This window comes from Narcine bancroftii, chromosome 2 (genome assembly GCF_036971445.1).
Source record: "Narcine bancroftii isolate sNarBan1 chromosome 2, sNarBan1.hap1, whole genome shotgun sequence".
NCBI classification, from domain to species: domain Eukaryota; kingdom Metazoa; phylum Chordata; class Chondrichthyes; order Torpediniformes; family Narcinidae; genus Narcine; species Narcine bancroftii.
In genome coordinates, this window is record NC_091470.1 from 74,351,391 (window position 1) to 74,371,071 (window position 19,681).

At 45.3% G+C, this 19,681-nt stretch overlaps 1 protein-coding gene across 5 annotated transcripts in view; it reads right to left on the minus strand.

Moving 5' to 3' along the window:
* ppp1r14d (protein phosphatase 1 regulatory inhibitor subunit 14D) overlaps nucleotides 1-19,681 on the minus strand; it is a 138,260-nt gene that overhangs the window by 85,684 nt on the left and 32,895 nt on the right. For 2 of the 5 annotated variants that reach the window (XM_069917113.1, XM_069917112.1), the window contains exon 2: nucleotides 16,612-16,695. The exons of the other annotated variants lie outside the window; for them this stretch is intronic. The gene's annotated coding sequence lies outside the window, so the exon portion shown is untranslated. The remainder of the gene's footprint in view (nucleotides 1-16,611; nucleotides 16,696-19,681) is intronic. 5 annotated transcript variants of the gene reach the window in all.

A 19,681-nucleotide genomic window follows, 5' to 3' on the forward strand; every position in this document is an offset into this window, starting at 1 on the left:
ATCTGAAAGGTCTGAAGTGGGGAGAGGGGCCACAGAGCAAACGCCAGCTCCTGAGTCCGGGCAGGGGCAGCAGTTTGACAGCTCGACCCCCCGCTGCCTGATGGGGCGGTCGGGCGGGGGACTGCGGGGCTGGGGCGGCCGGCCCTGAGAATCCTGACTTATTGAAAGCTCTCACTTATTAAATTTAGTGGGATTTTTTGTGCGTGCATAAGCCCCGTAGTCCCCCGCCGGCTGCCTCAGCCCCATCAGGCATCAGGGAGGATAGGTTTCGGCAGCAGGGCTGTCAGTGGGTCTCCAGCTGACTGTCAACAGCCTGCCCGCAGCTAGGCACCTGAAAGCTGCTAGCAGCTTTGCCTGAGCTGCTTTCAGGTGCAATGGGGTATTCTTGAAGCAGGATATTATACCTACAGGAGAAGGGTTAGCTAGGTAACTTTCAGGTCACCACCTGACAGCCGCATAGGAGTACAATAGGCTGCTTTACAGTCAGGTATTGTGGCCACCTGAAAGTGGCTTCACATACCACTTTAAATAATCCCTATGCCATCAGTGCTCTGTGATTAGTAAGGGATTGCTTAAAGTGGTATGTGGGTGGGAAGAAAAACGTTGAGAACCACTGTTTTAATCGTACCTAATTGACTTGTTATGTGCACAGTTTCATAACTCCAAAGGATATGGGCCAATGACAAGTTTTCTCAAGCAAAATATTTCCATAACAATTGGGTCTAGAGCAGTGATTCTCAACCTTCCCACTCCTGTACCACCTTAAGCAATCCCTTACCAATCACAGAGAACTGATGACATAGGGATTGCTTATGGTGAATCTGAGTTTAGTGGCGGCAGTTTGAAAATCACTACGTGACATTTACAATTAAACCAAAGCTTTATAGATCTCTCAGACATCGCAAGCCTCCTCATATACAAGAGAGTAGCTTTATTTAGTGTTATGTGGGAATGTCCATGTTAATGTTAATTTTGAAAGTTCATTGCACGAATTATCACTGCTGGCTTGCATCTCTAGGGACACAGATTCGATCCTGACCTCCCACATCCCTAAGATATGAAGGTGGGCTACTCTAATTAGCTGTTATAAATCACCCTTTAGTGCAGGAAAGCAGCAAAATAATTAAAATGGAGTGGTTGGGTATGTGTGGGGGAATAGATTACAGGGTAGCTGGAAATATAAGGAGGGGGAATGAGAAGTTTGATAGACTAAATGGCCTCCTCCTGCTTTGTAATAAATATGAATTGAATAATTGGATCAAATATAAATTGGTTTATATGGTATTGACACCTTGAGGCATTGATGTGAATTTGAGTATCAGTTTACTTCAGTGTCACTTTCACCTTGGCTACCAACAAGAATGATTATGTTGTGTGATCATGCAGTAATGTGTCTCTATCTAATCCTTTCCTCCAAACTTTAACCTTTTATGAGCTATTAATGTCAAACTGTTACTATAACGTTAACAAGCTTAATTTTCCACTCCATCTGTTGGTCTAACGCAGTAGTTCTCAGCCTTTTTCCACTCACATACCACCTGAAGTAATCCCGTGCTGTAAACGGTTATATGGTTATATACTAACCAACTGAAAAACCTCACAAAGATAAGCGTATACAGAGCCGTTGTCATACCCACACTCCTGTTCGGCTCCGAATCATGGGTCCTCTACCGGCACCACCTACGGCTCCTAGAACGCTTCCACCAGCGTTGTCTCCGCTCCATCCTCAACATCCATTGGAGCGCTCACACCCCTAACGTCGAGGTACTCGAGATGGCAGAGGTCGACAGCATCGAGTCCACGCTGCTGAAGATCCAGCTGCGCTGGATGGGTCACGTCTCCAGAATGGAGGACCATCGCCTTCCCAAGATCGTATTATATGGCGAGCTCTCCACTGGCCACCGTGACAGAGGTGCACCAAAGAAAAGGTACAAGGACTGCCTAAAGAAATCTCTTGGTGCCTGTCACATTGACCACCGCCAGTGGGCTGATAACGCCTCAAACCGTGCATCTTGGCGCCTCACAGTTCGGCGGGCAGCAACCTCCTTTGAAGAAGACCGCAGAGCCCACCTCACTGACAAAAGGCAAAGGAGGAAAAACCCAACACCCAACCCCAACCAACTAATTTTCCCTTGCAACCGCTGCAATCGTGTCTGCCAGTCCCGCATCGGACTGGTCAGCCACAAACGAGCCTGCAGCTGACGTGGACTTTTTACCCCCTCCATAAATCTTCGTCCGCGAAGCCAAGCCAAAGAACCACAGAGCACCTATGGCATAGGATGTCATTGGTGCTCTGTGGGTTGTAAGGGATTAGTGCAAGTGGTATGTGAGTGGTTTCATAAAAAGTTGTGAGAAACTGGCCTAACTTACCCTCCCCTCCCCCCCCCCCCCACCCCATTGAGTTTGCATACGTGGTTCACAAAGGAATAATCCAAAATGTCATCATACTTGCAGACAAAGGGTACAGATATTATTTGGTGAAGTGACCTCTGCAACTCAGAGACCAAGTGACGATCCCACCATAGAACATTGCATCATTTCCTTCTGATCAGTCTCTGAACTCCCTCCACAACATCATAGTCCTTGTCCATACATGGCCTGCTCCCACCTCCTCCACAAGCAGGATTGCCATGGTCAACTATTGCTGCCATCTATTCTTGGACCACTGAACTTATTTCTTTAACCATGACCAAATTCTTTCTCCCCTTTCCCAGTCTAACCCCATGTGACACCCCTGTGCCACTTTAAGTTTCAAGTAAGTCCCAAATGGCACACTTTCTCTCTAGGTTTTAGTCCCTTTCCATCTGCAGCACAGTTTAGCTTAAGTTGATATGTTGCAAAATAACTCATACAGCCAAAAGGATTCTTCGAGCAGACTAATAGGTTATATATACATTTATACACCCATGTAAAGAGCATAAGCTGACAGAGTACAGATTGCAATGAAAAGAAGGATCAATTAGCAACAAGGTAGTAAAACAAAAGTCTGTAGATACGGTGATTAAAGTAAACACACGGTGCTGGAGCAACACAACAGTCAAACAGTGTCCTTTATTTGGAAAATATAAAGGCATAACTAACAGTTCGGGCTTGATATGGACAGTTCGGGCTTGATATGTTCAGGCAGGTGCCTGAACAAAATGGTGGGGGCGGGGGAAGGGGAGGATCACAACCTCACAGGCAGGAGGTAATAAGGGATGGAGGGCACATCAGCAAATGGGGTGGGGGGGCAGGTGGAATGGCTCCTTGGTGATGGGAGAGGGAAGGGGGTGGAGAGCCGGAGGAAAGATGACAGAGGGAAGGAGAAGAGAGAGAGAGAGAAAGAACACGTAGGCTAGCAGAAAGCAGAGAAGTCGACAATAATGCCATCTGGCTGGAGAGCGCTGATATGGAAATTAGATTTTGTTCCTTCAATTTACGGGGTGGCTTTGGATTAGCAGTGAGTGAATCCTTGGAAAGACATGTCAGTGCCGGAATGGAGCGTACTGGAAGATCCCTGTCACTGATGCGGACACAGCGAAGGTGTTCAACAAAGCTATCTTCCAGTATGTGTCCAGTCTCTTCGACATGGAAAAGGCCACAACAGGAGCATTGGATTCAGTGGATGACTCCCGCAGGTACACAAGTGAAGTGTTACTTCATTTGGAAGGACTGTTTGGGGCCCTGAATGGTGGTGAGGGAGGAGGTGTGGGCACAAGTGTGGGTGGTACTACCTGCAGCCGCTGGGGAAGGCGCCAAGGAGGTGATTATAGGAACGGATGAGTGGACGAGGGAGTGGTCCCTATGGAAGGCAGAGAGGGGAGGAGAGGTGAAGGTATGTCTGGTGGTGGGATCATATTATCGGTGATGGAAATTACAGAGGATAATGTGTTGGATGGGGATGTTGGTTGGGTGATAGCTGAGGACAAAGAGAATCCTATTTGTGTTGCATCTGGGGCAGAGGGGGCCAGGGCAAATGAGCAGGAAATGGAGAAGATGCAGGTAAGGGTGGTGGAGGGGAAGCCATTTTTTTTGGAAAAAGGAAGACATTTCAGATGATCTGAACTAGAAGACCTCATGTTGGGAACAGATACAACAGAGAGATTAGCACCAAGCAAGGGCAGTATGAGAGCATAGTTAAGGGGTTCTTTCAGGAGCCTGATGGCTATGGGAAGAAACTGCCTTAAGCCTCCCTGATGGTGTGGGGTGTGATGGGTCCTAGGCAGTGGGAGATGTTAATGGGGTCCATGGAGGGGGGTGTTTGTGCTATGTTTTGAGCTGCATTCACTGCCTCTGTAGTTAGTAGTACTGCTGTCACAGGGTCGGAGACATACGTGCAATCCTAACTTCAGCTGATGTCTGAGTGGAGTTTGCATATTTTTACTGTGACTAAGTGGGCTTCTTCTAGGGTCTCTAGCCTCCTCCCAAAGACATGCAGGTTGGTAAGATTTAATTGGCCTCCAGTGTGTAGATGAGTGGCAGAATATGGAAGTGGGTGGGGTTGATGAGAATGTGAGGAGAAAGACTAATGCAGGATGGTGTAAATGGGTGGCTGATAGGCTTGTAGGCCCAAGGCCTGTTTGGCACTGTATCCTCTATGGCTATGTAATCTTTAACTGTAATCCTACTGATTCAACAGCATCCCTCATATCTTCCTGAAAAAGAGCCCAACTAATCCTCCTCCACATATTAGGATTGGGGCAGCACAACTCTCCTTTGAAATCATTCCCAGTGACCAATTTCTCCTTTAACTCCACTCATTGCTTCCAACCTACCGTGAATCACAGCGATTGAAATCCTCATGAGCCCATCGCCTCATTGCAAATGTGGAACTATCCTTCATCCTCATCTCCTCAGTGTTACATTGGTAACTGCGTTGCTCCTTGGTCCTTTCAAATTTAACTGCACTCCTCATACCCTCTTGACAATCCTTCGCTACCACCACCTTGTGTCCGATTTGGTCTCTCCTCGTCCTCATTCTACCGCAGACCTTTCCTTTTGCTTGTCTTGCCTCCACCACCTCCCCAGTGGATCGACTCATTCACTCATTGTCTTCCTTTGTGGCATTAAACTTGTTTTATTTCTGATGCCTCCTGGTTCTGACGAAGGGGCATCGGCCAGAAAAGTAAACTGTTTGCCGTTCCACATCGGTGCAGCCAGATCTGCTGAATGCTCCCAATATTTTCTGTTTTTTCCCTTTCCTCTTGTGATGTTGCTTTAAAGCAGTGGTTCCCAAACTTTTTTGGGTTGCTTCCCCCTTGGCCTTCAGGCCTACAATGGCACTGGGTGTGGGGAGGGGTGGGGAGTAGTGGCAGTGCTGAGCAGGGGGGTTAGAGGCGGCACTGAGCGGGAGGGGGTTAGTGGCAGTGATGAGTGGGGAGGGTTAGTGGCGGCACTGAGCGGGTGGGAGTAGTAGCAGTGATGAGCAAAGCAGGGGTTTAATGGCAGCACTGAGTGGGTGGGAGGTAGTAGCAATGATGAGCAGAGGGGATTAATGGCAGCACTGAGTGGGTGGGAGGTAGTGGCAATGATAAGCAGGGGAGGGTTAATGGTGGCACTGAGCGGGCAGGAGGTAGTAGCAGCCCTGAGCAGAGGGGGGATAATGGCTACATTGAGTGGGTGGGAGGTAGTAGCAGTGCCTAGCAGAGGAGGGGGTTAGTGGTGGTGCTGAGCGAGGAGTATTGGCGTCATTGAGCGGAGGGGGGGGGGGAAGAGGTCCTGGCGGCAACAACACTGAGCAGGGGGGTAGAGACGCCAGTAACACATGGTGTTCTCGCGAGAATACCTTGTCGCCATTTATTTTGCTCACTACAGACACCCAGAGTCTGACCAGAAAATTATTGCACTGGCTTCTTCATTAAACTTTGAGGAAGACTGAACAATAACAAGACTGAAGGATTGGAATGACCCCTTCCCCTGACCACCCCCTTTTTCCTGACCGTCCCCTTTACCCTGACCGTCCCCTTTACCCTGACCGTCCCCTTTACCCTGACCACCCCCTTGGATCTTCCCACTGCCCACAGTGGGGCAGTAGCGCCCACATTGGGAATCACTACTTTGAAGCCTTGCACTTTAACTGTACTTTTCTAGTCACTGATCCTGATAGCCTCTCAAGTGACATGTTGCCACATTTTGGCCAAAATTGTTTCTGATGGAGTCTTATATTTCCACTGCATCTTTACAAAATAAAAGTCTTTTCTTCTGGTGACCTTCCCTGTGACCTTATCAACCTCTTCTTACAATTGACATTTAATATTTATGCAGGTTGCGCATTAGAACCCAAAAATAGATGCTGCGCTTCCAGCCTGTTCGTCATGTTATGACATTGTCCTTAGAACAAGCAATGCAAAAACAATTTTTGCCGCTATTTACACCTTATAATAGTAATGAGAATTATCATTTTACCAGGACAACAACTAATTAGAATAATGAAGCTTTGAATAATCGAGCAAAATTAAATTCTTGTGTAGTCACACTCCTTTAAATTCATACTGATCTAATTTACATGGGAATACTAGTTAGATCTTGGCTGAATAATGCATTCAGTTCTGAGCATCACACTTCAGAAGGCTTTAGAGAGAAGACATACAAGAACTATACCAGCAATGAGGAATTTGTGTGAATGCTCGAAACTGGGAATTTTTTTCTGTAAACTGTTGACGGTTATGAATCATGTAATGCTGTTTAAATTGTGAGAGTCTTTATCAAAAGGTAAGCATGTTTCCTGCACCAACATCAGGAACGACCACTGATCCCAGCAAGGATGCCTACTGCTCCATTCCACGCCACCTGGCTGCGCTTCTCCTTCCTGCTTTCAGAGTGAAGACCATGGAAGCGGTCATGAAGACTGTACAGAGATGCTATATTGGTAACTGTGTTGCTCCTTCGTCTTTCAAATTTAACTTTACTCCTCATATCCTTCTGGGGAGGCAGAAAACTTCTTTGTGACTGTCTTAAGCCGATGGACTGGTCCATGTTCAAGGTCCAGCAACAGATCTGAATGAATGGTTCCAAATTTACTGAGAAATGCGTGGGCGAGTAAGTTTCTAATGAGGCTCTCCAGTCTATCCTAACTAGAAACTATTGATGAACCAGAGATTCGCAAACAAACAAAAAAAACTGCTGGACGACAGATCTGTGGTGTTTAGATCAGGAGATTCAGAATTTTACAGGTACAATCTCCAGAGGGCCATTACCAATGCAACGAGACAATTCTGGATCAAGTGGAGACTCAGCTGGACACTCAACAGCTCTGCCATCACATCCTATAAAGTGACACAAGGTATATCATTAACTGTGATGCATCCCTTTCAGAGGAGCCTATTGACTTCTATGCTTGCTTCAGAATAGAAAACAATAATGCACCATCGCCAGGTCCCACAGCCCCCAGTGACACTGTGCTCCCGGTCTCCGAAAATAATCTTCAGGAGGGTGAATCCTCAGAAAACATCCATATCAGACAGTGTACCTGGCCAATTCCAAAGCTCGTGTGTCAATCAGCTGGGGAGTTTTTCAGACAATTTCAACCACTCGCTGCTCCACTCTGAGATGCTCGCCTGCTTCAAAAGGACATCCATTATACAGGTGCCCAAGGAGAGTGAGGTGATCTGTGTCGACAACCATTGGGGTGGCGCTGACATCTGCCATGATGAAGTTCTTTGAGAAGTCAGTTATGGATCAAAGCAACTTTTGCTTCAGGAAGGACCTGGATCCATTTCAATTTGTGTATTATCACAACAGGTCAAAATTAATTTATTGCCACGTATTAAATCGTGCAAAATGTATCGACTTTTGTTTGGGATAAAGACACACAAAGAGCTGTCAATAGCTTTGCCCGGTGCCCCCACCAGTCAGACGAGAGACACTATGTGCCCGTGGGTTCACCTCATGCACTCCATCTGCAGCTGTGCCCCTTGCTGGTCCACTGAAGTGGTCACCATCCCTTTAGGTTCATTATAACTTGAACAGGGCTGCCAGCAGTGGGACTCTGCGGAGGTGCGCTGTGTCCCCGCTCCCCACATGGGTCGACACCAGCGGTAATGCTACCGTTACAGCAACTCCGGCATCAACGTCGCAGATGCCATCTCGCTGGCTCTCCACTCTGCGTTAGATCACAAGAACACCCTCTTCAGTTTGTCGTTCATCAACTTCACTTTGGTGTTCAATGCCATCATATCCGCAAAACCTATGACCAAACTCTGTTCGTTCCTTCACTGCTGGGTTCTCATTTTCCTATTGGCAGACTCCAATCACTGTGGATTGGCACCATCATCTCTTCCTCACTGACCATCCACACTAGGGCACCTCAAAGCTGCGTGCTTAATGTCCTATTCTATTCCTTCTACATTCATGATTGTGTACCTAGGTTTGGCTCCAACACAATCTATCAGTTTGCTCTCAACACCATCGTTGTTGGCTGAATAATGGGAAATCATGTCAGAATATAGGATAGATTGAGAATCTGCAGGGAGATGCCAGAACAACAATACTGCTCCCAACCTCACCAAGACCGAGGAGATTCTTGTTGATTTTAGGAAAGGGAGGCCAAAGGATCTTGCACCTGCCTACATTGATGGGGCAGAGGTGAAGCTGCACCTTCAAGTTCCCAGGAGTCCACATATCAAATGACCTCTCATGGAGCCCGCACGTTGAAGCAACTGCAGATAAGGCACATCAATCCTTCCACTTTCCAAGGAAACATGTCATCAAATACTCTATCAAACTTCTACAAAGGTATGGTGGTATATTACCAGCCTAGTGCAAGGGATGACCTTGTATCTGCAGAAGAACACGGGAGGACAAGGCAATATACCTGGCTGGCTGTCAATCACCCTCCGGGATACCAGCTTGATCCTTCAAAGACAATCTCAGAGCTTGCAACAGCATTCCCACAGCCAGCACTGTGGAAGTTTATGTTGAATAAAGCCTGTAGAACAGACTTTATGTTTTGTGTGTTTGCTTCTGTTCGATAGTGCACCACAAAGGGTACTGTCGGAAGTATATTGACTGGCTGTATCGTGGCTTGGTTTGGTAATTTGTGTGCACAGGACTACAGAAGGTAGAAAACATAGCCAAAGCCCTGACCTCCTACCCACTGAAAACATCCGTGTGAAGCGTTGGCTCAGGAAAGCAGCTATCATCATAAAGGACCCTCATCACCCTAGTCATAACGTCTTCTCACTGCTGCCTTTAAGAAGGAACAGAAGCGTGAAGTCCAGCACCTTTAGGTTCAAGAGCAGTTTTTAATCCCATCAACTCTTTCTTCTCTTTGGCTTGGCTTCGCGGACGAAAATTTATGGAGGGGGTAAACCCCATCAACTATCAGGGTCTTAAATCTCCATTTACCACCCTAACCATAAAGTACTCTGGTTATGTCTGAACTAAGGAAACACCACTTTTTTTTTTCTTAATTTTAATATTAAAAATAAATTAATTCAGAGATATTCCCTTCTGGCCCACAAGCCCATGTCAACCAAATATACCAATTAATCTCCAAACCCCGTAGGTTTTTGGAGGGTGGGAGAAAACCGGGGCACCCGATGAAAACCCACGCATCACTGAGAGAATATATAAACTCCTTACAGACAGGGCCATATTCGAACCAGGGTCACCGGTGCAGTAATTGTGTTGGGCTAACCACTTCACGAACAGTACTACTGGAATAGTGAACATTTACATTTATTGTCTCTTCCCATTTTATAAGTTACATATTTGGCTGCATCAAATAAAAATTTAGGTGCATATTTACATATGGGGACAAACTGATTGCCATTATTGAGCAAAGGGGTGAAACTCCTTCCATGGCAATGCTTTTATAACTGGAGGGCACATATTTAAGATTGCCTGCCTGAAACACTAAAGAAGCAAATATAAAATAAATTTACAAAAAAAAAGGAAATTGGTCAAATATTTGAAAACAAAATATGTGCAAGATTTTGATAATGTGTGGGACTAACAGGTTGCTTTACCTAAGGGTCAGCACAGCAGATTAACCAAATTATGTTTAAGGAATAAACAAATGCTAATTACCCGTGACCTTGGGGTTCAGATTATGAAAAGTGCATCCCTTTGTTCAAATGTACAGATTTAAATCCCTGACAAAGAACTTGATTTAAATGTTCATGTGATATTAACATACTGACTCATGCATTCTAAATGTATGACTCGGGCAGCACGGAATCAGTGAATTGATTCTTTATGGTCAGCTGGTGTGGGAGCCAGAGCAAGTGGGAGACGATAATTGAAACAGGGCATATAAAGATAATCCATCCCTATTTAAAGACAATATTCCTAGAATTTAACAACTGGAAAATGCCTTTCAATCCCACAAGCCTCCTTCAGTTTGACCACAGTAGATTTGTATGCAACTGCTTTGCTTGTATTTTTTTTTAATCCTCACTTGAAAACATATATCAGACTGGAAAGCTCTAATTATTACCTGGCATCACTGCATTTTGAAGCCACAACTTCTTGATTTATGCTACCCACAGATGCAAAAATGCTTTCAGAACAATCAAGCTTCAGTTTTTGGGATTATGACCCCTTTTTTCCCTCCATTCTCCAAGCAGAATTAATTAAGTTCTCCATGTCTGCCCCAGTGAATCCTGTTAACATTTTGAGCATATTCAGCAATGCTCAGTCTTACATACTTGACTGAATGGATGCCAAGTTGATACAGTCCATCAGTTCAGCTGAGTTGAATCAGGTGATTGTCACATTTGTGGCCCGAAATGTGAAGTTAATAAAACATCAAACACAAGTTTTATCAGGTAAACTTCTCCGAGTCTTTATTTTTCCAGTTTCCTTTGTTCTCCTGCTTGTGCTCTTATCTCTCTCTCATACCACGTGACTTCCGGTACATCTCATACATATTCATTATCATGACATCGATCACAACAACTTCCCCCTGAAACGGTCAGGAGTAATGTATCACTTTTACAAGTTCCTGTTTTATTGTGAGTGTTACTTGGGGGGGGGGGGGGTTGGTGGAGGTGAAACATTCACAGATTTCACAACATTTTTACAGTGTTAACTATAAACAAAGTAATGCTCTGGAAGAAGAGAATAGAACAATGGTTGTTTATCCAAGGAAAAACTTAGAGTTGTATGATTATGTCATGTGTTTGGGACACTTAAAGAGACAGTATTGATCAGCAAGTCATCTGATAAACACAGAGGTGGACTGACTCTGTAAAACGGACAATTCTGATAATTCTCCTTGTCAGGGGAATTATTGTTGACTATTGAAATGGTAATTTTGATTCAACCATATCTTAGTAAAGCAACAAGATCATTCCTGTATTTGGATCATGACCATTTTGATGGTCATTTCATCTGATCTGTGCCTGGGTTTTGAAAGTATTGTGTAAGTCACACATTTCATTTCCCCTTTACAAGGAACAGGGGAGTTGTGGCAACCATTCATATGAAAGGACATTTCTTTGGAAGCAACTCAAGTATTTGTGAGTTTTTGGCAATCTGATCACTCAGTGTCTCGCCTCCTTCATAATTACTTCTGAGCATCAGTTTGAAGTCAGAGTTTCAACACTGGAGTTTTAAGACTAAACTTTGGAAATGACCTTCCAGAATTGTGCCTAAGTTGTTCTTTGGCTTGGCTTCGCGGACGAAGATTTAAGGAGGGGTATGTCCACGTCTGCTGCAGGCTCGTTGGTGACTGACAAGTCCGATGCGGGACAGGCAGGCACAGTTGCAGCGGTTGCAAGGGAAAATTGGTTGGTTGGGGTTGGGTGTTGGGTTTTTTCTCCTTTGTCTTTTGTCAGTGAGGTGGGCTCTGCGGTCTTCTTCAAAGGAGGTTGCTGCCCGCCGAACTGTGAGGCGCCAAGATGCACGGTTAGAGGCGAGGTCAGCCCACTGGCGGTGGTCAATGTGGCAGGCACCAAGAGATTTCTTTAAGCAGTCCTTGTACCTCTTCTTTGGTGCACCTCTGTCTCAGTGGCCAGTGGAGAGCTTGCCATATAACACGATCTTGGGAAGGCGATGGTCCTCCATTCTGGAGACGTAACTCACCCAGCGCAGTTGGGTCTTCAGCAGCGTGGATTCGATGCTTGCGGACTCTGCCAGCTCGAGTACTTCAATGTTGGTGATGAAGTCATTCCAATGAATGTTGAGGATGGAGCGGAGACAGCGCTGATGGAAGCATTCTAGGAGCCGTAGGTGATGCCGGTAGAGGACCCATGATTCAGAGCCAAACAGGAGCGTGGGTATGACAACGGCTCTGTACACGCTGATCTTTGGGTGTTTCTTTAGGTGGTTGTTTTTCCAGACTCTTTTGTGTAGTCTTCCAAAGGCGCTATTTGCCTTGGCGAGTCTGTTGTCTATCTCCTTGTCGATCCTTGCATCCGATGAAATGGTGCAGCTGAAGTAGGTAAACTGGTTGACCGTTTTGAGTTCAGTGAGCCCGATGGAGATGTGGGGGGGGGGCAGCTGGTGGTCATGGTGGGGAGCTGGCTGATGGAGGACCTCAGTTTTCTTCAGGCTGACTTCCAGGCCAAACATTTTGGCAGTTTCCGCAAAACCGGACGTCATGCGCTGGAGTAATGGCTCTGAATGGGCAACTAAAGCGGCATTGTCTGCAAAGAGTAGTTCACGGACAAGCTGCTCTTGTGTCTTGGTGTGAGCTTGCAGGCGCCTCAGATTGAAGAGACTGCCATCTGTCAGTACTGGATGTAAACACTAAGGTAATGGTTTGGGTAATACACACACACACACACACACACACACACACTCGTTCAAAGTTTGGGTGAAATTTAGATTTAAGATGTTATATTAATAAATATATTGTTTAAAAATAGCATTGTTTTGGTGAATTTCTATTGCCATTGGTCTGTGATGTTACAAATTAAGGGCTCATCCAAGATCTAACCAAAATTGGAGCTTATGGATCAATTGATTTTTGATTTGATTGGTTTAATTTCTTTCCGAAAACCAATTAAAAGGCTTGTATGTGTAGAAAAACAGCAGGAATGTACATTTAATGAGTTTTTGGGATCGCCAATCACTTCAGATTTCCAAGGGTGAAAAAGAACGAGTTGGTGGCTATCACCCCAAGGTTGTAACTTGCGGTGGTAAAACCATTAATGAAGGCAGAGATCCAGAGATTTGTAGTTGAACACTATATAACAAAGGAAAAGTTTGGGGAATAGAAGTTAAAACAATTTCCCAAGCATCAATCTCTTGAGCAGCAATTACAGTTGGAATGGATTGAGCTAGAAGAATGTAGATTTGAGTTTGAGAGAGAACAAAAGCAGCTTGAGCTACGTGCACTTGAGATAGGGTTAAACAAAAGTAGACTTGAGGCACAGGAAGCAGAGGAAAAAATGGAGGAAGCAGCGAGACAAAGGCAGTTTGAGAAAGAAAAAGGAAATAAGGAGTTCCATCTTCTGGTACTAGTGACAGGTTTATGACCAATAAGGAGATTAGGTTAGTTCCTCCATTTGATGAAGGTGATAATGATAAATACTTCCAGCATTTTGAGAAAGTTGCTGAGAGTTTAAAGTGGCCAAAATACCACTGGGCCCTCATGATACAAAGACTGATTAAAAGGAAAATCCAACAGGCTAACTTTGCCCTTACACCCAAATAAGCTGCTGATTATGAGATGTGGAGCAAGCCAAACTTAAGGCTTAGGAATTGGTTTTAGAAGTTTATAGACAAAACTTCAGGAATTTGAGAAAAATCACTGAACCAGTCTTATATGGATTTTGCAAATGACTGATGGTGCATATCAAGAGATATAAATGGAGTTTATAACAAACTGAAAGAGCTGGTGTTAGCTGAGGAAATTAAAAGGTGCATTTCTAATGACATAAAAGCATATTCAGATGAAAAGGAAGTGGAAACTTGGCAGGGATCTGCTAAATAAGCAGATGAGTATGCTTTAACCCACAAGGTTAAATTTGTACCAAGTAGAACCTTCCAAAGTGGTAATATGGACTATCCAAGTAAGTTATAAAATAAATCGGGAAGTAGTGCTAGGGGTAAAGAAGAAGAGAAAGGAAAGGAAAAACCTTTGGGTCCCCTTTGCCACCATTGCAAGAAATGGTGGTCACATGATAACAAATTGTTCTGTGTTGAGGAAAAAGAGAGAAAAGGAGGCAGTGCCAGATGCCGGCATTTAAAGAAATGAAACACAGAAATAAAAAAAGTTCTTGACCTGCTGGTAACATTAGGGATGAATTCAAATATTTTGTGTCAAAGGGTTTGGTTTCTGTAAAGAAAGTTTAAAAAAATAAAATCGTCTTGGTAAATATCTATTGCTGCTGGTCTGCCACATAACATCATAGATAAAATCACATGAATGTGCAAATTCTCTCAAAGAAACATATCCAAATAAATTGAATTCCCAGGTTACTCTCTTCTTTGGCTTGGCTTCGCGGACAAAGATTTATGGAAGGGTAATGTCCACGTCAGCTGCAGGCTCGTTTGTGGCTGACAAGTCCGATGCGGGACAGGCAGACACGGTTGCAGCGGTTGCAAGGGAAAATTGGTTGGTTGGGGTTGGGTGTTGGGTTTTTCCTCCTTTGTCTTTTGTCAGTGAGGTGGGCTCTGCGGTCTTCTTCAAAGGAGGTTGCTGCCCGCCGAACTGTGAGGCGCCAAGATGCACGGTTGGAGGCGATATCAGCCCACTGGCGGTGGTCAATGGGGCAGGCACCAAGAGATTTCTTTAGGCAGTCCTTGTACCTCTTCTTTGGTGCACCTCTGTCTCGGTGGCCAGTGGAGAGCTTGCCATATAACACGATCTTGGGAAGGCTCCATTCTGGAGACGTGACCTACCCAGCGCAGTTGGATCTTCAGCAGTGTGGATTCGATGCTGTCGGCCTCTGCCATCTCGAGTACTTCGATGTTGGTGATGAAGTCGCTCCAATGAATGTTGAGGATGGAGCAGAGACAACGCTGGTGGAAGCGTTCTAGGAGCCGAGGGTGATGCCGGTAGAGGACCCATGATTCGGAGCCGAACAGGAGTGTGGGTATGACAACAGCTCTGTATACGCTAATCTTTGTGAGGTTTTTCAGTTGGTTGTTTTTCCAGACTCTTTTGTGTAGTCTTCCAAAGGCGCAATTTGCCTTGGCGAGTCTGTTGTCTATCTCGTTGTTGATCCTTGCATCTGCCCTAACAAACATTCCCAGGCTGTTCAATTTTTCTGATCATTATAAAACATTATATTTTGAAATTCTTTCTGCATCTTTATCTTTTTAGTTTCTTTTCTTTCTTTGGCTTGGCTTCGCGGACGAAGATTTATGGAGGGGGTAAAAAGTCCACGTCAGCTGCAGGCTCGTTTGTGGCTGACAAGTCCGATGCGGGACAGGCAGACACGATTGCAGCGGTTGCAAGGGAAAATTTGTTGGTTGGGGTTGGGTTTTTCCTCCTTTGCCTTTTGTCAGTGAGGTGGGCTCTGCGGTCTTCTTCAAAGGAGGTTGCTGCCCGCCAAACTGTGAGGCGCCAAGATACACGGTTTGAGGCGTTATCAGCCCACTGGCGGTGGTCAATGTGGCAGGCACCAAGAGATTTCTTTAGGCAGTCCTTGTACCTTTTCTTTGGTGCACCTCTGTCACGGTGGCCAGTGGAGAGCTCGCCATATAACACGATCTTGGGAAGGCGATGGTCCTCCATTCTGGAGATGTGACCCATCCAGACTTGACATCGACATAGCCGCTCTCAGTGAAGTCCGCCTGGCAGATGTAGGCAGCCTCCAAGAACGCGGCGCGGGCTACACACTCTACTGGTCTGGCAAGCCTTCGGATGAACGACGCCTATCTGGTGTAGGCTTCATGGTCAAGAGCTTCATTGCCTCCAAACTCGAAAACCTTCCGACAGGCCTCTCGGACCGAATCATGTCCATGCGACTCCCACTTCAAAACAAGCGTCACATCACCCTCATCAGTGTCTATGCTCCAACCCTCCAGGCGGAACCAGCAGAAAAGAACAAGTTCTACACCGACCTGCGCAACCTCATCCAACGTACCCCTACAGCCGACAAGGTTGTCATCCTGGGCGACTTCAACGCTCGTGTCGGCAAAGACTCAGAAACCTGGCCAGGAATCCTGGGCAAGCATGGCGTCGGCAAGTGCAACGACAATGGGCGCCTCCTGTTGGAGCTCTGCGCAGAACAGCGGCTTGTCATTACAAACACCCTTTTTCAGCAGAGGGACAGCCTTAAGACCACCTGGATGCATCCCCGATCCAAACACTGGCACCTCCTGGACTACATCCTGGTGCGAGAAAGTGACAAACGAGATGTGCTCCACACCAGGGTCATGCCTAGCGCGGAATGCCACACTGACCACCGGCTGGTTCGCTGCAAGCTCAACCTTCACTTCAAACCAAAGCCCAGGAACAATAAAGCCCCCAGAAAGAGGTTCAATGTTGGAAACCTGCAGTCAGACGAAGCGAGAGGAAACTTCCAGGCAAACCTCAAAGCAAAGCTCGACTATGCAACCCGCCTCACGGACCCGTCCCCTGAAACCCTCTGGGATCAGTTGAAGACTACCATACTGCAATCCACTGAAGAGGTACTGGGCTTCTCCTCCAGGAAAAACAAGGACTGGTTTGACGAAAACAGCCAGGAAATCCAGGAGCTGCTGGCAAAGAAGCGAGCTGCCCACCAGGCTCACCTTACAAAGCCGTCCTGTCCAGAGAAGAAACAAGCCTTCCGTCGCGCATGCAGCCATCTTCAGCGCAAACTCCGGGAGATCCATCTTTTTAGTACACGGAGACAAAAATCATGTTCAATAATCTTATGAAGGAATCTTTAACTTTAGTATCAATGTGTCTGCTGTTTTATCTCTCTAGATGTGACCCTTCGTGTGTCCATTGTGAACCTGAGGACTCTGGCCATTGTTACATTTTCATCACTGGTTGTTTCTTGGTTTCAATACGTCAGTTCTTGGTAACTGCATGGCATAGCAACAAATTTCACACCAAAAGTGGCTAATAATAAGCATCATTGGACAATTTCAGAAGGGCTTGGTTCCAATAATCATAATGTTTCTGGTGTTACAATCCTATGCCCACGCTCCAATCTTGTGTAACAAGCTATTGACACCACAAACCATGGCAAATCTTTACAGAGGTGTGCTGGAAAGTGTGCTGACTGGCTGCATCATGGTCTGGTATGGAAACACCAATACCACTAAAACCCTTCAAAAGCTAGTGGACATAGCTAGGACATCACGGGTAAAACCCTCCCCATTATCGAGTACAACTACAGGGAACACTGCTGTCGGAGGGCAGCAGCAAACATCAACCACCCTCACCACCCAGCACATGCTCTGATCTCGCTGCTTCCATCATGAAAGAGGTATAGGTGCCACAAGACTCATACCAGCAGGTTAAGGAACAGCTGCTCCCCCTCCACCAAAGTCAATCAGAAATTCATTTAAGGACTCTTATTTGTGCACTTTTTTGATTTTCTTTTGTTCTCTCTGTATTGCTCAGTTTGTTTACATTCATTATTTGTTTACAGTTCTTTTATTTGTTTACATGTGTTACACTGTGTAAAGTTTACTTTTTGCACAACCAATTAATGGTAATTCTGCCGCGCCTGCAGGAAAAAGGAATCTCAGGATTGAATGTGATGTCATGTATGTACTCTGACAATAAATCAAAATCTATTTCAATTCTGTCCCCAGCCTCTTCCAAGGCCAGGGCGAAACTAAACATAAACTTGAGGAACAACACATCATGCTCCTCCTGGACAGCCTAATGGCATAAACATCAGTTTTTCTAATTTTTGCTAACTCAACCTCTATCGGTTTCCATCTTTACCTTCTTGCTCTTCCTTTTCTCTTTAATTTCCCCTCCACTTCCTGTCGTTCCATCGCTTCCACCTTCTGTCCAGTACTCGGCATCATTTTGGCCCCTCCCCAACTCCTTTCCCTCTTCATGTATGTCAGGGGTGTCCAAACCATGTCTTGCGAGCCACATGCTGCTCTTTGATATGATTGTGTGGATGGCTGTGTAGTGTTAGTTAGCCTGGCTTGTGATCACGAGAATGTGGCACATGTGGCTTTATTGAGAGCAGTGGTATTGGCGGAGTGTACGTTTTAACCACGCCACCCACCCATTCGGGTTCCTGATGCTCTGGCCACCTGAGCTCCCGACATCTCAAACATGGACTTACCACCCGGTCGCCTATCTGAGCTCCTGACACTCGAATGACTCAAGTACTTACAGAAGTTGTGTGTGTGTGTAATAATTGACCCCTTAAATTTTACCCTAAAAAGTGTTAGTGGGCATGGCTTGTGATTGCAGCAGGTGGGGCTGTGTTGCGGGCAGTGGAATTAGAAGAGTGTAAGTGTTATCCATGCCATCCGCCCATCTGAGCTCCCAATGCCCTGGCTGTCTGTCCTCTGGTGCTCCCGACACTCCGGCTGCCCATCCACTGAAACTCCCAATGACCCGTCTGTGGACACTCACCTTAACCCTGGCCACCTGCCCATCTATCAGAACTCCTGACGTCCCTGCCAGTCACCCATCCGAGCTTCTGATGCCTCAAATAACTCAGGTAATAACCTACCCCCTAAATTTTACCCTAAAAAAAAATTGGTCGACAAAATTCAATTATTACACAAGTATGTTATGTACATTTTGATTATTGAAACCAATACAAATTAGCAGTTTAAAAGTGACATACGTGAATATTATCATATACGTGTATTTCTAAATATATAAAAATTTTGTATCAAAATGTGCATGGAAGAGTAAAAACATTTATGAAATACTTCTATATGTCTTGCGGATCTCAAACATCTGAAGTTTATAGTACGTGGCACTTACCTTAAGCAAATTTGGCCACGCCTGATATACGTAATATCATCTTCATTTTTTGCATTAATCTTTATGAAGGGTTAGTGCCCGAAATGCTGACTGATCATTTCTACCCACAGATGCTAACTGACCTGCTGAGTTCCTGCAGCAACTCATTGCTTGCTCAGACCACATAGACTGGCTTGTACTTTGTACACAGAACATTGCAGCACATAAAAGGCCCCTCATGTTATGGGAACACATGTGCATGTTACGTCATAAAAGGAGTTACATTTGTATTGTGGGTTCAGTCAGATGCCATCTTGACCAGTATCAGAAACATCTTATTTTGTTTGTTAATGTTTCTGAAAACCACATAGGAAAGTTTTGGGGTTTTTTTAAACTAATGTTTCACAAATAACTGCAAGTCCAACAAGTGAACATTTGTGATTTGCTTTTGACATTTTTATCTCTAATAAACAAAGCAATCCCAAGATTGAATTGGGTGATGAAGCGCATATGAATTTTGATTGGATGAAGGTGCTCTCTTTTGTTATTGATCGAATTATCCCAAGCCAGCTCTGTACAATGAGAAGCTATCCTAGTTAACCTGGACACTGAATTTCCACACTTTCTGAACTGCAACTTGAAGGAGTCAGATTGGATTGCAAAAAAATAATATCTGAGCATCATAACAATGCCAAGTTGACTGCCTCTTGGGATAAGCTTGCTGTAAGCAGTCTGTTGGAAGCTTTCAATTATTCAGCAATGACTAATATCAGCTTTCTGACAAGCAACAACAGCAGCATAAAAAAACATCAAATGTGAGACTATTAATTCTATCAGCTGACACGCTCCAATGGATTGGAAGAAAGGTTGCTTGTCATGGGAAGGGAGGAGAGAGGGGGAAGGGGGGAGAAAGGTGGGAAGGGGGGA